The sequence below is a fragment of the Rattus norvegicus genome, chromosome 9, assembly GCF_036323735.1.
Source record: "Rattus norvegicus strain BN/NHsdMcwi chromosome 9, GRCr8, whole genome shotgun sequence".
Taxonomy (NCBI): domain Eukaryota; kingdom Metazoa; phylum Chordata; class Mammalia; order Rodentia; family Muridae; genus Rattus; species Rattus norvegicus.
In genome coordinates, this window is record NC_086027.1 from 117,542,167 (window position 1) to 117,560,509 (window position 18,343).

General features: G+C 40.4%; 1 protein-coding gene across 8 annotated transcripts in view; it reads left to right on the plus strand.

Annotated features, from left to right (window-relative positions):
* Dlgap1 (DLG associated protein 1) overlaps positions 1-18,343 on the plus strand; it is an 869,320-nt gene that overhangs the window by 238,023 nt on the left and 612,954 nt on the right. The window contains exon 3 of one of the 8 annotated variants that reach the window (XM_039084188.2): positions 7,139-7,238. The exons of the other annotated variants lie outside the window; for them this stretch is intronic. The gene's annotated coding sequence lies outside the window, so the exon portion shown is untranslated. The remainder of the gene's footprint in view (positions 1-7,138; positions 7,239-18,343) is intronic. 8 annotated transcript variants of the gene reach the window in all.

An 18,343-nucleotide genomic window follows, 5' to 3' on the forward strand; every position in this document is an offset into this window, starting at 1 on the left:
GTCAGACTTTGGAACGTCAGTGCAGAAGTAAAAGGAGGTGAATGGGAGGTTTGATCACAGTGGCTGAGAGGTTACATAAACAAATTACTTATATACTAAAGACACTCACTGTTGTAGCAGAAAGGATAGCCTGCAAGTGCTAACATCACTGAGACATACACTGTTATGCTCACCCGCAGTTCCTGGTAACAAGGATGGATAGTGTCCTACCACGATCAGACATTCAGCCAGTGGACTCCTCTCCACCACCACGCAGAGAAGCTAAGGAGGGTGTTGAAGACAGCAGTGACAAACTAGGATTAGAGATAATTTGAGCTTGTAAAGCATTACAAACAACCTACACAGTGTCAGGCTTAATGGCAAGAAACTAGATGCCTCTCTGCAAAGAATGATACAAAGCAAGGGCATCCTTACTCCTATTTAACATTACTGGAAATCCTAGATACTGAAATAAGAAAATAAATACAGGGAACTTAAAATAGTTTTTTAAACAAGTGAAGAAATAATAAAAATCTGTGATCATGAATACTGGTGTTATCTACATAAAATACTTTCAAAGAGTTGGGAAAGCAGAGAGAGCCAGGACTAGTCAGCAAGACCATCCAATCAGGAGTAGTTGATAAACTCAAAATGAACTTTATGGTGTGTTTGTGTGTTTGTATGTTCGTGTGTGTGTGTGTGTGTGTGTGTGTGTGTTTTGTGATTGGGTTACCTCACTCAGAATATTTTCTAGTTCCATTCATTTGCCTATGAATTTCAAAGTCATTGTTTTTGATAGGTGAATAGTACTCCATTGTGTAGATGTTCCACATTTTCTGTACCCATTTCTCTGTTAAAGGGAATCTGGGTTCTTTCCAGCTTCTGGCTATTATAAATAAGGCTGCTATGAACATAGTGGAGCATGTGTCTTTGTTGTATGTTGGAGTATCATTTGGGTATATGCCTAGAAGTGGTATAGCTGGGCTTTTCCTTCGTTTTTTAAAAGAGAGAAAGAACATGAAACTGAATGGGTTAGGGGTCTGGCAGAGGATCTGGGAAGGGAAAGAATATGATAAAAATATATAAAGTATAATTCTCAAAAGTAAATAAAGATACAAAAATTAAGTTAAAATCAATACTAAACCAACTTGTTAGTTTGGAAACATATAAAACATATAGACAATAAAAGAGAAAGTGAAACAGTCTGTGAAAGGAAAAGAAACTTCTATTTTAGTCTCTTTCTTAAAAGTTCTCTGCAAAAGACACAGTTAAGAGAATGAAAAGAAAAGCTAGACACAGGGAGAACATATTTGTAAAATACATATTTGATTAAGTACTTAGGACCAAAATTGTGAAAATTCTACAGTAACAAAATAACTAATCAAATTTGAAAATGATGACATATACCTCAGTACAAAAAGACATACTGATAGCAAGGGAGAGTAAAGATAATCACATCTTTTCATCTCTGGGAACAGGGCAATAAGGCAAGATGCTACTGCGAACCATCTAAAATGTCTAAGATACAAAGAGCAGACAATGCCAAGTGCTTACAAAATGCAGAGTAACTGAAACTCTCGATGTTGCTGGTGAGAATGCATCATGGTATGACCACCTTGGAAGATACTCTATTTCTCTAAAATATGGCTATTATATCCTGATGATCAAATTCCTAAGTTCTTGTACACGTCGGTTGAGAAGTTACCTGCTCACAATGACTGTGTGCATGTATATCAGCGTTGTCCATTCTTGGTAGAGATTAGAAGCAATCATGATGCCCTAAAGTTAGTGAATGGATACAGAATGCACTGCATCGATGCAGTGTGATAGGAGGGGAGCAACCATACTTCAAAGAAACAGGGAGGAAGCTGACATTTGCCTATCACCAAATGAAAGAGGAGAGTCTGTGAGGGCTGTGTGCTGCATAATCCCCATATATTACATTTTGGAGAAGGAAACAAGATATGGTCACTAAGATTGATAACTACCAAGAGTCCAGTGAGGGAGGAGGGGAGGTTGAATATATGGAAAAGTATACAGTTAGATATGATGTAATGATAAAAAATAGAACACTATTCTTGTCAAAAGTGACAGAAAGTACAAAATGAACCTTCGTGTAGACGATGGGCCTCAGTTAGAAATATGAAACTGGCTTACTGCTTACAACAAATATCTCCTGTTCATGCAAGACAGTAGTAATAGAGAAAACTATAGGTGACTAATGTGATTATCGAAATGTATTTTATCCTCGTTTTTCAAGCAAATTAAAATTAAGCTAAAAATAAATTAGTTAAAAAACTTTAGTCCAATTTGATGCTACAAAAGAGACCTTTATTCTGGGTACTTTGTGCTTTTCTCAATACTGAAATCCTACAATGACAGATAAAAAGTAAATTCAAAGATAGGCTCATTGTCTTATTAAGCTAATAGATATTTACTTATGCTTCAAAAACCACGTTTGTGTGTGGCATGCTCACCATCTTCCTTGGCATTCAAAATGCTGTCTACAGGCTTTGACCATGAATATAAATAAAGGATAAGCAGGAAGGAAATTCTAGAGAGCAGTCATTAAAATCAGAGGGGAGGATGCTGAATTTCAAGGATGTGATATATTTGCACATTCTAAAATTGCTTCACAGTTAGCTGTTTTTGTTTCTCCCCTGAAGTAACTGTTGACCTTGTACACTGAGTTTTCCAGATCCATCTTCCTTGCCAAACCTGTTCCTACCCCAGCTTTTGGCAGAACAAAAGAGGCTCCTGGGTTAGGAACAGCCAGATTGCCAGGGCATAGCCATTACTTTTGCCATGAGAGCAGCACCAAGCTTATTTTAAACACAACAAGCAACCTATTACTTGAGTGGTTTTTTTAAAAAAAAAATGTACCAATGTCCTTGGCACCAAGAGGATGCCCCAAATTAACACTGGCCATCTTTGCTTTGGCTGGTAAATGCAGCCATCTGTTTTCATGAAAGGGGAAGACTGTTCCCCCTACCCTTGGCCACATAAGCGGGCAATGGTGACTGCGCAATCAAGCAATGGCTGCTTTCCTTCCAAGAGTATTTCCTAATGAGCTTCATTTGGGCAATCAATATAACAGAACACCCTCGGGTCCAGTGGGAATGTTGATGATAGGGGGTGAATCCGAATCACTAAAAATAGAGACTATTTGTCCCTTAGCTGTTGGTGAACACCCTCTCTTGAAAGTTGTGGGAGTCAGACAACGTCTGTACTCAAATATAAAGATATTGGAGAATAAGGTGCTTGGTGCTTCCTATGATCCATTCCTACACAGCCTCATTGGCTGACTTGCTATAACCTGTTATAACTTGCTATAACCTGTTAGCAGATAACTAAAGATGTGCACTATATCTCTAGGTTGAATTATTTTTCCAGTAGTAAATGATATGATTTAAATTTGTAAAGGTAATTAGTATGTCTGACAATGTCCCCAAGTATATTAGATGAGGGTTATCACTCTCCTCATCCTATACAGATATATTAAGTATAGCATAAACTTGTTTCTTCGCATGGAGAATGAAACTAGCACACAATATAGTCTAGTACCGGGAGAATACATCTGATTTTTACAAGAAACTCACTTCAGTTTCACCGAGAAATTATTGGCTGTTTCTTCCCATAACTATTTGCAGGTCTCAGATGCTCTCTTCATTTCATTCCACTTTGTTCTTTCAAAGGAGAGATGTACTCTACGAAGAAAGAGACGCAGTAAAGTCCTGATAATGAAGGGGAAACAGCATATGGTTTTTGTTTTGTTGTTTGCTTTTTCTGTTGGGTTTCCTTCTCTAAATGAACCAGATAATTAATCATGTTCTCTAGAGTAGAAAATTGGCCTGATTAGGCCAAGGTCAGAATGCAGCTCACTGCTAAGGTTAATGAGTTCCAGTCACCTTCCTAGTTTGATAACTACTGTAACTATGCAATGGTCAATACTCGGGAGACGATGTTTTGTAGTTGTCTTAGAGAAGATGGGGATACTTTATATTGGTATTCTTGTCTAAGAAATGGTAAAGCAGACAGGGCTCTTCTGTGCCCACAGCAAACTGTGAGGAGATGCTGAGATGACCCCAGATGACCTTGGATGACTGAGGCAAGTTATACCCTCTGCTTCTACTCTACTTCTAACACGGTCCCTTCCTTTTAGGAAAGGACCCTGTTTCTTTTACCACATGGACTGTGTAATTGTCATGGTGTCAACACAAGAAAATGCTTGTCAGTCTCACTGTAGGAACAGAAAATCTGGCTTCTCTGTGAGTGAAATCAGAAATGCGAGTTTTATACTGGATAAGACCAATACAAACCCTCACCTTTTCATACTGCACACCTTGCTCTGTCTGTGACCCACTGACCCACTTTCCCCACAGCCCAGTGGCCTAATCTCTGTGTTCATCTCATCTGTTGGCCAGTTTACCTGCCACTTCATTTTGACCCTATTGTTTTCCTCTCCTTTGCTCTCCTTCTTACAATGTTAAAAACATTTCTGTCTTTCAAAAGGAAGACCCAAAGGCTCCTCTGATCCTTTGCTATACTTTCACAGGCTTCACAGGGAAGCTTCGTCAGGAGTCATGCCTTCCACAGTTTCCAGCCTTCTCATCTGGAGCAACTATTCGATGCAGAGTACTGAGCTCTCATGGAAGCTTCTTTGGTCATGATCTAAGACCCCTCAGTCCCACATCAGGAAATCTCCCTAAGTGGACTCTGAATTTACAGACACATTCAACCATGTCCAAATCTCACTGCTTCCTCTCTGCCTTTCTCTGTCTTTCTATCTCTCTCTGTCTCTCCCACACCCACAACATACACATGCCCCACCTTTCCTCTAACGTATGCGGCTGCTTTCCAATCCTCTTGTCCAGAAACTTTCATCTGGGAGTTAATGATAGAGAGGATGTGTTGTAGGGCATAATGGCTTTCGTGGTATTCATGGTTCATCGGGTGGCATTACAAAACCATCATGTTCAATGACATTTGGAGCTCAGTGTCCCCCATCCCTCCTGTCAGTACTGAGCATGAAGCAGCACATTACCTGCCACCTGCGTTTCTGTCACAGTTTAATCTTTGTCAGCTCCAAATACTGGAAACCTAATGTTTCTTCTTGTTGTTTTGCCTTGTTCCTTGCATAAACCTTGCCCTGTAGTACGGTGGCTGCTCCCACACTCCTCCGTGCTTCTTAGCTTGATTAACCTTTGCATCTGTGTAGCTCCCACTGGGATATGCCAGGATTTCCATTATGACATTTCAAATCTATATGATTTTTTCCCACCATTTCCAAGGATCAAACCTGTGTTCTTGCAGGATTACGTATCTGTGAAGGCTGCCATCTTATGTTGATCCGGAGGGCTGAATTGCATCTTGAGAAGAATGTTGTCATGTCACATCTCAGAGTTATGCCTTATAGACTTACCACACCCTCCCAGTGTTTCTCCTACACCATTGTTCACTTCCCTCTCATTCAAAGCCCTGCCAGGCATTATGGCTTGCCTGAATTTCAGAGGTGTTCCCTCCGACTGGACCCCCAGTCCTTTTCCCAGCTAACCCTGAGTAGAGAGGATAATTGTTCCTCTCCTACAGACGCTTCAACATTCTTCCGTTGCCTTCAGATCACAGATAAAATTTCCTATGATCAATATTCATCTTTTGGCCCTTGTTTTCTCTGAAATATGCTTCAAGATGAGCAGAGAGTGTATTAATTTAACGAGTATACCTCAAAACTTTATCACAATGCTTGGATTAATATCCAAACATACTTATTCAATACATGTACAATCAGATGAAACAGTAGATGTGTTATGATTGCACATTAATATACAGGAGGAAAAGAACTTGGTGAAATAATATCAATTAATTTAGTTTTGTTTTAGCTAAATCTTGTAATCTGGCTATTCATAACAAATGTAATTACTGTGCTCATTAATTGATCTGACTTATTGTGCCTTCCTAATAAAAATGTTTTGAACATTGAAATCCATGTCATACTAAATGTGACAGTAATGAGATTTTTAAAGATTCTATGTTTTCTTTTAATTATGTGCATATGTATAACAGGAGTTATATGCATGAGTTCAGGTCTCAGGGAGACTAGAAAAGGACATTTAAATGCCCTGGAACTGGAGTTATAGGTGGTCATAAGCAGCCCTGTATGAGTGTTGGGAACCAAAGTCAGGTCTTCTCCAAGAGATGTACATCCTCTTAACTGCTGAATCATCTCACTAGCCCCAGTAATAGAATATTTATATTCAAAATAATTTACAGGTCTAGAAATATACAGAGGTAGTGTATTCGTCTAGCACACTTAAGGCCCTACGTTCAACCATTCAGCACTACAACCACAGCAAAGATAATTTATGTGTCCTATACTTGACTTCAGATGAACTAGAATATTTGTATTATGAATGATTTTATTAAAAGCATGTGACAACAATTAGATAATTTCATACATATCCCCATTATGTGGCATCATTATGAGTCCTGTTCAAGGAACCTACAAATCATATCTATTTCCATAGTAATAGCAAAACCTGCCAGGCAGGAGTTATTGATGAAGAGGGTGTGCTATAAAGCATAAATGGCTCTGGTGATATTTAAGGCTCAGCTAGAGGCATCACAAGCTCATCATTTCCATGACACGATGTCCCCTGCCCTTTCTGCTAGAGCTGGACATGAAAAGCAGCACGTTGCCTGCCTGCCGGCATTTCTGTCACAGCTCAGAGATGTTCAATGCAACCTGTGCAGATTATAATGCTGAGGGGAAAATGTTTTCTGACTAGGGCTATCTCCACTAATTAATAAAAGAAATATTCAGGAAGCAATCGGCTCGTACACACTGTGGTAAATGGGAACAGCTTTAGAAACCTACACTAGACACCTATTGTACAGATGTAAAGTGTTCAAACAGGACAAGATGTTTCAGTTCTCTCCTCAGTGGCTCAATTGGGGTAGGAATTAGGAAGGAATGTTTCTTGCCATGAAGGAAAACCTGAACTCAGGAAAGCATGTTAGTTCAAGGATTTAATGCTGGCATTCTCTCACTTGCCTGCACTGAGTCAGTCAGATTAACAAGGCTGCTGTCTCATACATGTCTGAAAACCCTGATCTTTGTTTTCTCTGCAGAGGGGTGTAATATGATTACTGTTGTTTCTAGGTAAAATACAGGGCATGCTGGCTTCCTTCTAGGATTCTCCCTATCTCTGCTAATTCTGCTGAGGTGATTGAAAATATTCCATGAGGAAAACATATCAAAGGTCAGTGCTCTCCCTGAACTGCAAAGGTGTATCAACTCATATCATAGTCTACCACTTGGGGAAAAAATGAGCCTAATGTTTCCCAGATTTAAAAGGAAGAACCTACCTATGATAGTTTGAATATGCTTGGCCACATTTAGGAAATGTGGCCTTGTTGGCATAGATGTGGCCTTGTGAGAGGAAGTGCGTCACTATGGGGGTTGGCTTTGATACCCTCCTCTTAGCTTCCTGGAAGTCATTCTTCTCCTAGTGGTCTTCATCTGAAGATGTAGAACTCTCAGTTTCTCCTGCACCATGCCTGCCTGGATGCTGCCATGATCCCACCTTGATGATATGGACCGAACCTCTGAACATATAAGCCAATACCAATCAAATTTTGTCCTCATAAGGGCTGTTTGGTCATGGCATCTGTTCACAGCAGTAGAACCCTAAGACACCACCAAAAATTAAAACTGAACAATCTCTTTGATATTCCCAGTAACATTGAGTAATGGCAAGAGCTGACACATTGCTATGTCCCATCAATCGCATGTGTCACGCCTTTACCGAATGGCACATCCCTGTTATCATTCTTTACAAGCTGCTTATGACTGATGCCACTAAAGCTCATCTCTTGGTGTAAGGCCCAGGCCACCTGGAGGTTCCTGTCACCACAGCTCTAGAAAATCTAGGAGGATTGTCATGGCGACTCTTCTGTGAGGGTGGTTCCATCCTCATACCTCAGTATGGAGGTAAGGAAAGAAATTTCTACCTCTAACTTCAAAATTAGATTCCTATAGTTTGGTTAAGATAACAATATCTTTCAACTTCAGGTTGGATCCTGTCTCTCCCTAGAACCACTGCTGAGACCACTGTCCTCAGTGCCTAGACTGTCCCATCTGGGCTACCAAGCTCTCTGGGCTGTTCTGTTTCCTTAGATGTAGGTGAAAGTGCTGAACTTAAACTGAAGGTCTGCTCATAAATCAGGAAATAGATTCAAAGACCCAGCTCAGATGTAATGGACCATGTTTCTAAACCTCAGTTGTGATGTGTCTGTTTTCTATCTGGGAACCACTGAGGGAAAGAAAGAAAGAAAGAGAGAGAGAGAGAGAGAGAGAGAGAGAGAGAGAGAGAGAGAGAGAGAGAAAGAAAGGTAAATAAAAATCTTGTTTACTCAGCTCTGGAACTTTATGTTGATTCTTGGATAGGCTGTCATATCATTAAAAATAATCTGCAGCATTTATTATTCCTCTTGCTCACTGTCCTGGGGGATAGATACCCTGTGTGCAGTTAAAATTGTATCAGACACAGCAGTAAAAATTGTGAAAAAATGTCTGGTCCATTGGAGTTACCTTTCACTAGCCAAGCATATAGGGGTCTATTGATCACACTTGAGTCACCTTTCCAATCAATACTATTGTTCTATTGGTTTAAGCCAAGAAAGATGCATAGTTGCACGGTTTTGGCTACATCCCGGCATTGCCCGTGTGTCACCTGTGACACTTCATTTCAAATATGTGTTTCTGATCATTGCCATATGGTTATTCTTTGAGTATATATCCAAAACTCACATACTAGGCAATTACCATTAACAGAAAGTGGAGTGTATACATCCTCAACAAACTAAAAAAGTCTTACAAATGAACTGTGTTGTGGAACAGGCCATGAGCCATGAGAACACCATTAATCAATTCTGTTGGTCTAGGAAGAGTTTTCCCATGAGCTGAACTTTATGCTCCGAGGTCACTGAATGAGGTTGAATTGGGTGTACTTTAGTCACCCAATTTAGTTAGGTCCTGAACCCTCCAGAAGAGAAGTAGTAATTGAACAGAGCTGTAGGAAAATTGCACTGAACTGTGGAGTAGGTAGGAGGTCCAGAGGTGTCCAGGTGAAATATTGTGTGTCCTTCTTCGGGACCTCATCCTTCCTCCCTCAGGCACTGATATGGCCTCTCAGAAACTGGACTGCCAGTAGCTGAGTAGCCATTTTGCATTCACCCATTAGGGTGAAGCTTTCTTCTCTCAAACACTGCTGAGCAGTGAGCTCTTGCAAGCCAGACATCATCTTATGCCCTGGATCTCCAGAGTCTGCTTTTCCAGGGTCCCTGAGCTACCATTTGCTCCTGTCCACACCTATCACCTCTCCTGACACTGTAAGGGTTGCATCACATCACCTCTATTACCACAACACTTTTCAGAATGGTTGACTTGATCTGTTACTCGTCCTCCTCTCCATCGTATTCAAAACCACAGTAACAGCAGCTCCTTTGCAATTAGCTACCAAGAGGGTAGAGGATAACATTCTCCCTGTGAATAAGGCTGTTCTACTTTTCTCATTTCTATTTCTAGCTTGAGCATTTTTTCGATCGCTACATTTTCCATAATAACAAACAGAATATGTTTCCCAAAAGTCTTTTAAACAGTGATGACAGTGATGATGAAGTTATTTCCTTACACAAAAAGGTTCAGAGCTTAGAAGAATAAAAAATTAAATAAAAGACATGTATGTTCTATCCTGGCTTCAAATTGGCCGCTTTGTGATGGTCTGGGCTCAGCCCTTCCTCGTGGTGCTTTATTCTCAGGCTGAGAGCAAAAGGGCTGTAGCACTAAGTGTCAAGTCTGAGGTGTCCAGAAGGAAAAGTTTCTCCTCTCACTTTTTTATTCCTTTTATTTTATTTTACAGTCCAGTCATTGCCCCACTCCCAGTCTGCCCTCCCTCAGTTCCTTATCCCATTGCTTCTCCCCAACTTGTATCCAAGAGGATGCCTCCCCCACTGCCAGGCCTCCCTACTCCCTCCGGCATCAAATCTTCTTCACTGAGGCCAGACCAGGCAGTCCTCTGCTGTGTCTGTGTTGCGGACCTCATCAGCTAGTGAATGCTGCCTGGTTCATGGCTCAGTGCCTGAGAAATATCAGGGGACTGAGTTAGTGAGACTGCTGGTCTTCCTATAGGGTTGCCCTCCTCCTCAGCTTCTTCAAGCCTTTCCCTAATTCAACCACAGTGGTCCCCGACTTCAGTCCAGTGGGTGGGTGCAAGTGTCTATCTCCTCTCACATTTTTAACCACAGACAATTTTCCCCCCAAAACCCTCCCAGCACAGTTACATTCTTAATCATCGCCCACTGCCCCTACTGCTCCTTTACATGGCTTGGAAATTGCTTTTAATAGAAGCTTCTCCTCATCTTCTGAGTGATGTGGTAGCAACCTTAGTTTACCCTATCACTGCCACTCTCAGAATAGATGGCCCCTCCCTGTTTTCCTCTCATTTATGCTAAGCTTTCTTTTTCAACAAGGCAGGAGCTATATCTCCCTTATCCATCATTATATTATATTTACTCCTAACACTTCATGTACGTATGTGCTCATAAAAGTTTCCTGTCATAACTTATACTTTACAAATTATATTTCAATTTTTTTTTCTTTTTTCAGCATGGCTTTATTGGTTTGCCCTAAATCCCCAGACTAGCTGGTTTCAGTTTTTTGGTTAACTATGCAGTTTAGGTATGGGTTCTGTTTCTGCGAGTCAGTCCTAGGTTAAATTAGATTTTTTTTTTATTAACTTGAGTATTTCTTATATACATTTCGAGTGTTATTCCCTTTCCCGGTATCCGGGCAAACATCCCCCTCCCCCCTCCCCTTCCTTATGGGTGTTCCCCTCCCAACCCTCCCCCCATTGCCGCCCTCCCCCCACCAGTCTAGTTCACTGGGGGTTCAGTCTTAGCAGGACCCAGGGCTTCCCCTTCCACTGGTGCTCTTACTAGGATATTCATTGCTACCTATGAGGTCAGAGTCCAGGGTCAGTCCATGTATAGTCTTTAGGTAGTGGCTTAGTCCCTGGAAGCTCTGGTTGCTTAGCATTGTTGTACATATGGGGTCTCGAGCCCCTTCAAGCTCTTCCAGTTCTTTCTCTGATTCCTTCAACGGGGGTTCTATTTTCAGTTCAGTGGTTTGCTGCTGGCATTCGCCTCTGTATTTGCTGTATTCTGGCTGTGTCTCTCAGGAGCGATCTACATCCGGCTCCTGTCGGTCTGCACTTCTTTGCTTCATCCATCTTGTCTAATTGGGTGGCTGTATATGTATGGGCCACATGTGGGGCAGGCTCTGAATGGGTGTTCCTTCAGTCTCTGTTTTAATCTTTGCCTCTCTCTTCCCTGCCAAGGTTATTCTTGTTCCCCTTTTAAAGAAGGAGTGAAGCATTCACATTTTGATCATCCGTCTTGAGTTTCATTTGTTCTAGGTATCTAGGGTAATTCAAGCATTTGGGCTAATGGCCACATATCAATGAATGCATACCATGTATGTCTTTCTGTGATTGGGTTAGCTCACTCAGGATGATATTTTCCAGTTCCAACCATTTGCCTACGAATTTCATAAAGTCGTTGTTTTTGATAGCTGAGTAATATTCCATTGTGTAGATGTACCACATTTTCTGTATCCATTCCTCTGTTGAAGGTCATCTGGGTTCTTTCCAGCTTCTGGCTATTATAAATAAGGCTGCAATGAACATAGTGGAGCACGTGTCTTTTTTATATGTTAGGGCATCTTTTGGGTATATGCCCAAGAGAGGTATAGCTGGATCCTCAGGCAGTTCAATGTCCAATTTTCTGAGGAACCTCCAGACTGATTTCCAGAATGGTTGTACCAGTTTGCAATCCCACCAACAATGGAGGAGTGTTCCTCTTTCTCCACATCCTCGCCAGCATCTGTTGTCCCCTGAGTTTTTGATCATAGCCATTCTCACTGGTGTGAGGTGAAATCTCAGGGTTGTTTTGATTTGCATTTCCCTTATGACTAAAGATGTTGAACATTTCTTTAGGTGTTTCTCAGCCATTTGGCATTCCTCAGCTGTGAATTCTTTGTTTAGCTCTGAACCCCATTTTTAATAGGGTTATTTGTTTCCCTGCGGTCTAACTTCTTGAGTTCTTTGTATATTTTGGATATAAGGCCTCTATCTGTTGTAGGATTGGTAAAGATCTTTTCCCAATCTGTTGGTTGCCGTTTTGTCCTAACCACAGTGTCCTTTGCCTTACAGAAGCTTTGCAGTTTTATGAGATCCCATTTGTCGATTCTTGATCTTAGAACGTAAGCCATTGGTGTTTTGTTTAGGAAATTTTTTCCAGTGCCCATGTGTTCCAGATGCTTCCCTAGTTTTTCTTCTATTAGTTTGAGTGTGTCTGGTTTGATGTGGAGGTCCTTGATCCACTTGGACTTAAGCTTTGTACAGGGTGATAAGCATGGATCGATCTGCATTCTTCTACATGTTGACCTCCAGTTGAACCAGCACCATTTGCTGAAAATGCTATCTTTTTTCCATTGGATGGTTTTGGCTCCTTTGTCAAAAATCAAGTGACCATAGGTGTGTGGGTTCATTTCTGGGTCTTCAATTCTATTCCATTGGTCTATCTGTCTGTCTCTGTACCAATACCATGCAGTTTTTATCACTATTGCTCTGTAATACTGCTTGAGTTCAGGGATAGTGATTCCCCCTGAAGTCCTTTTATTGTTGAGAATAGCTTTAGCTATCCTGGGTTTTTTGTTATTCCAGATGAATTTGCAAATTGTTCTGTCTAACTCTTTGAAGAATTGGATTGGTATTTTGATGGGGATTGCATTGAATCTGTAGATTGCTTTTGGTAAAATGGCCATTTTTACTATATTAATCCTGCCAATCCATGAGCATGGGAGATCTTTCCATCTTCTGAGGTCTTCTTCAATTTCCTTCTTCAGTGTCTTGAAGTTCTTATTGTACAGATCTTTTACTTGCTTTGTTAAAGTCACACCGAGGTACTTTATATTATTTGGGTCTATTATGAAGGGTGTCGTTTCCCTAATTTCTTTCTCGGCTTGTTTCTCTTTTGTATAGAGGAAGGCAACTGATTTATTTGAGTTAATTTTATACCCAGCCACTTTGCTGAAGTTGTCTATCAGCTTTAGTAGTTCTCTGGTGGAACGTTTGGGATCACTTAAATATACTATCATATCATCTGCAAATAGTGATATTTTGACTTCTTCTTTTCCGATCTGTATCCCCTTGACCTCCTTTTGTTGTCTGATTGCTCTGGCGAGAACTTCAAGAACTATATTGAATAAGTAGGGAGAGAGTGGGCAGCCTTGTCTAGTCCCTGATTTTAGTGGGATTGCTTCAAGTTTCTCTCCATTTAGTTTAATGTTAGCAACTGGTTTGCTGTATATGGCTTTTACTATGTTCAGGTATGGGCCTTGAATTCCTATTCTTTCCAGGACTTTTATCATGAAGGGGTGTTGAATTTTGTCAAATGCTTTCTCAGCTTCTAATGAAATGATCATGTGGTTCTGTTCTTTCAGTTTGTTTATATAATGGATCACGTTGATGGTTTTCCGTATATTAAACCATCCCTGCATGCCTGGGATGAAGCCTACTTGGTCATGGTGGATGATTGTTTTGATGTGCTCTTGGATTCGGTTTGCCAGAATTTTGTTGAGTATTTTTGCGTCGATATTCATAAGGGAAATTGGTCTGAAGTTCTCTTTCTTTGTTGTGTCTTTGTGTGGTTTAGGTATAAGAGTAATTGTGGCTTCATAGAAGGTATTCGGTAGTGATCCATCTGTTTCAATTTTGTGGAATAGTTTGGATAATATTGGTATGAGGTCTTCTATGAAGGTTTGATAGAATTCTGCACTAAACCCGTCTGGACCTGGGCTCTTTTTGGTTGGGAGACCTTTAATGACTGCTTCTATTTCCTTAGGAGTTATGGGGTTGTTTAACTGGTTTATCTGTTCCTGATTTAACTTCGGTACCAGGTATCTGTCTAGGAAATTGTCCATTTCCTGAAGATTTTCAAGTTTTGTTGAATATAGGTTTTTATAGTAAGATCTGATCATTTTTTTAATTTCCTCTGAATCTGTTGTTATGTCTCCCTTTTCATTTCTGATTTTGTTAATTTGGACACACTCTCTGTGTCCTCTCGTTAGTCTGGCTAAGGGTTTATCTATCTTGTTGATTTTCTCAAAGAACCAACTTTTGGTTCTGTTGATTCTTTCTATGGTCCTTTTTGTTATATTTCAATTTTTAAATGTTCATGTAGTGTCCTCTTTTATAATGTATTTACTTATATGCATTTTGACCATCCAAGAAAGGATCTAAATTTGGTGTAAAGATTTCATTGTAAATATATTTAAACGTAAGCCAGGCAATTCTTTTTATTTCATTAGATGAATATAGAATTAAACAGCCAATAGCTATATCAACTTCAATTACTCAACTTGGAAAAATCATTAAAGTGCTTTTCAGCTCTACACATGGTGGCTTAGACAGACACACACTCAGCAGGATTGAACAACATTCTGACTTTACAGGGGGGTGGCTTACAGGTGAGAAATGGTGCATGTCCTTATGACATTCATCTTCTGGCAAGCATAAATTTGGTTTACCTCCGTCGGTCTCTTTCTGTGGCTCTGAGTCTTGCTTCTGGGCAGATCCTGGGCTAGTTCCAATGACTCAGCAGAACTATGAACCTAATCCAGTCTTTTTCACACAGCATAGGGAATGGCTAGTCTCCTGCATCACTGGTGCTGTGGGTAAAGGGAGTTCCACCTCATCCTCCATTGAGCTATATGTTCAGCACTGGTTTGTTGGCTTAACCCTTCCTCCTCTTCCCTGGGATGGAGAGAGCAACTATTTCCTCCTTACACAAGAATAGTTCACATCATCTGTTCCATTGCCTAGCAACTTAATTGCCAGTAATTGTTGCTAGGGTCACAGGGGTTCCGTCTCTCTACTTTTCTGCAGGTAATGAATTTGGTGCTTATTTTAACTGCCATTTTAGCTTCCTCTCGAGTTCATTGATAGATGGGTTGCCCCTTAGCCAAAGCTCTCATTATGTGGATCTCTAAAAAGTCTTCTTTCTCAGTTTTTTTTTTCTCCCTCCAACTGTCTGCCTCTTAGTTTTAATCAGAGAGAGGGACATCGTGATTATCCAAAGTCCTGTAGTAGAGGAAAACAAAATTTATCCCTTGGCTCAAGAGCTATTTAACCATCTGTTTCTGATCCAGTACCCTCAGGCTACAATTAGATACCCCCCCACCCCGACTGTTCTCTTTCACCCTGAATTCAGCGAAATGTCTCCAACATAATGGAACTAGACCAAAATAAATGTCCAACTTCATCCTTGGCTCAGTCCTGAGCAATGGATTAGGCAAGCCACCAGGTTTTGCATAAGCTCCCACAGTGACAATGTAAAAGGAAAACAGATCAGGGGTTACATTTGCTACTTTCTATTATTTCATGCAAATTCGTGGTATTTCAAGTATATCGCATATTAAATTTGCTTTTATGAGCTGTCCTGGAAACCTAATTATAATTTATAATATTTTTCTATGGAAATTGTGTTCCAAAATACACAATTTACAAGTGAACTTCTGAAACATCCTGCTCATAAGGTGTGAACAACCTGTCCAGGAAATCATAACCATGCAAATTTTATCTTTTATTTCTTATTTTTGTATTAAGAATAAACAGGGAAATTTTCCCCTTAAAATTTATTGCATAGAAATTTTCTCTGTGTAGGTGGCCTCTCACTGAAAATGAAAAATACTTTACAGATGAGAGTCCTTGGGGTCAGGGAAGGGCACAGGTACTTAAGATGACACATAAATCTGGACTCATCATTTAGAAGTGGTAGCATGTTTGTTGTCTTTTTAAAAAGGTGTGTGTGTGTGTGTGCGTGTGTGTGTGTATGTGTGTGTGTGTGTGTGAGGGGGGGAGGGGTGTTCCAGTAGAGAACCAAACATTTGAGACACATCAATGGTTTGAAAGGGAAAGCTTAGTAACACAAAGAACATGTTTAAACCAACACAAGCATATCCAAAAACAGAAATACAAATCCCAGGTATAGGTCTAAAATACAAGAATGCTGGGTAAAAGAGAAGTTAAATGTAGAGTTACAAAGGTGAAAGTGTTCCACTGACACTTTTAGGGTGTTCAACCATGAACCTGGCTTTCCCTCTTCCCAAGCACATCAGAAGTTGACTTATGTGGAGTCAAGTGGCTAGAAGGTCAAGCTAAAGATGACTAGAGTGACTGCATGGATCCTTTGCAGTCTGTGGGATTCCATTTGAGTGACTTCCCCTCCCTAGCCCACAGGATTGCTTACTTTACTTAGCTCCTTCGATAGTCCTATTGCCAGATGTGGGTCAGGCGGCATCTCTACCTTTCATAACGTCCACTCTAGCCTCTTAGGAAACTTTGTCATCAGTCTTTCTTCTCCTGGGTCTTCAATTCCTCTTGGTCTTTCCTGACTCTTTGAGATGAATATTTAAACATAGTAATTTAAGTTCCAACCCAAGGAAATTCATCTAAGCTCCGTATCATCAATCATCGGTGTTCCCATCTATGACTTTCTTCCTTTCTTTGATTCCTTCCTTCTGTGGCTTTCTGTCTGTAAACCAAGTAGTGTGTGAGGATGATGTCCTATGAAACAAACAGGAAGTTGATGTATATGAATAGAAGTATCTGTCAACCTGCAACTGAAGTACACCTGTTTCCTTTGTGAAGGGATCAGTAGAAAAGGATGAAGCATACGTTAGGATGCTGATACTGGAGAATTGCCTAAGGGAGACCTCAATGGAATGGAGAAAGAATAAAGACCATGGGAGAAAGAGATGGGAGGGAAATAAGAAGTGCCATTAACCATGGTGTGAAAGGACTCTTTGTTAAACACTTGCATGCTGATACAGGCCACGCCCAGACTGATGCATTTTGAAAACTAGAAGCCATAACTCCCTTTCTCTAAACTGAGGAGTTGTTCATTCTTGGAAGACATCATTGACCCTCAGACACTGGGAGCTGGATGGCATGAAATGGGCACTTGCTTGTACTCTTGACCAGTATAATTCTGTTGGGCTGATGTTTTGTTCAGAATGGAGTTCAGAAATCTGGGTATCAAGCTATGTCATCCTTTCACCAGTCTGGGCATCAATTCTCCTTTTCTGTTTGACCTGGCTTCAAGGCTTTATAGAAATGAAGAGATATTACAATGTGTGTCAGGGCAGTTGAGACAGGAAATCAACTGCAGAAGTCAAAAATAATGACTAGAAATTACTTTTGAGACCTCCTAGCCCAAACACCTAGAAGTCTCAGGCCAAAATCTCAAACTTGACAGGTAAAGGCACCTCTTCTCCAGTCCCAACCGTTCCCTCTCATGTCTCCCAATGAAGGTGCCCATCATCTGGATTCTGCCCAAAATAAGTCTACAGCAGGGAACTTTTACCTTTTCCATGTGATTGGTTAAATAAGTGTTCTCTTTTATGTCTAGTCAAGCCATTGAGGTGTCATGGGCACTACCATTGGTTTATTCTATGTGATTGCTTTTTTCTTGGCCCCATGGGTAGGAGTGGATAATTCTACTCACCTCCATTCCAAGTCTTTACATGCTGGAAATTAGCTTTTTTAACCAACCAAGAGTAATCTCCAGCAACCCATGCTTTTGCTATATAATGAGCATTTGGATGTTGTTCATCTATATCAGAAGCAACACAATTTATTGTCATTTTCAGTAACTTTGGGAAGAGTCTATACCTGTTTAGTCAAGGACTGTAGCCATTAGTCCCTGGTGGCTATTAAGCACTTCAAAGGTGCAACTGAGTAACTTAATCTGTATTTACTTTTAACTGAAATTGAAGTGTCTGCTTGTGGATAGTGAGCACTATGATGCATGTTCTAAAAGAAAAAAATAAATACCAAGTATCCACTGATATATATATTTTCTTTACAGGTCAATTCCAGTGTTCTCATTGTTTATCCTGGCTGTTGGTATAGTATGCTATAGACTTACATACATACATATTATCACCCCAGAACTCCAAAATGTTTTTCATCTAGCTTCCTGGGTGTGTGTTTTGGCTTGTGGTGGGTATGTAACATACTTCCCATCTTTCATGTTTCTCAAAAACTCTTCAAATCCTACAAGGCCATGTTCAGTATGGTTTCCAAAAAGACTATTTTTTAGCATCCATCAGCATCCCTAGGGATGTTGTGGAACAGGGGGTGTGATGTTGAAACAGGTGGCAAAATTCCTATATTAGGCAGATAGCTAACATGTTTTGGGGGGGAGTTGGGCTAAACTTCAAAATAACTTAAACTTGATGATA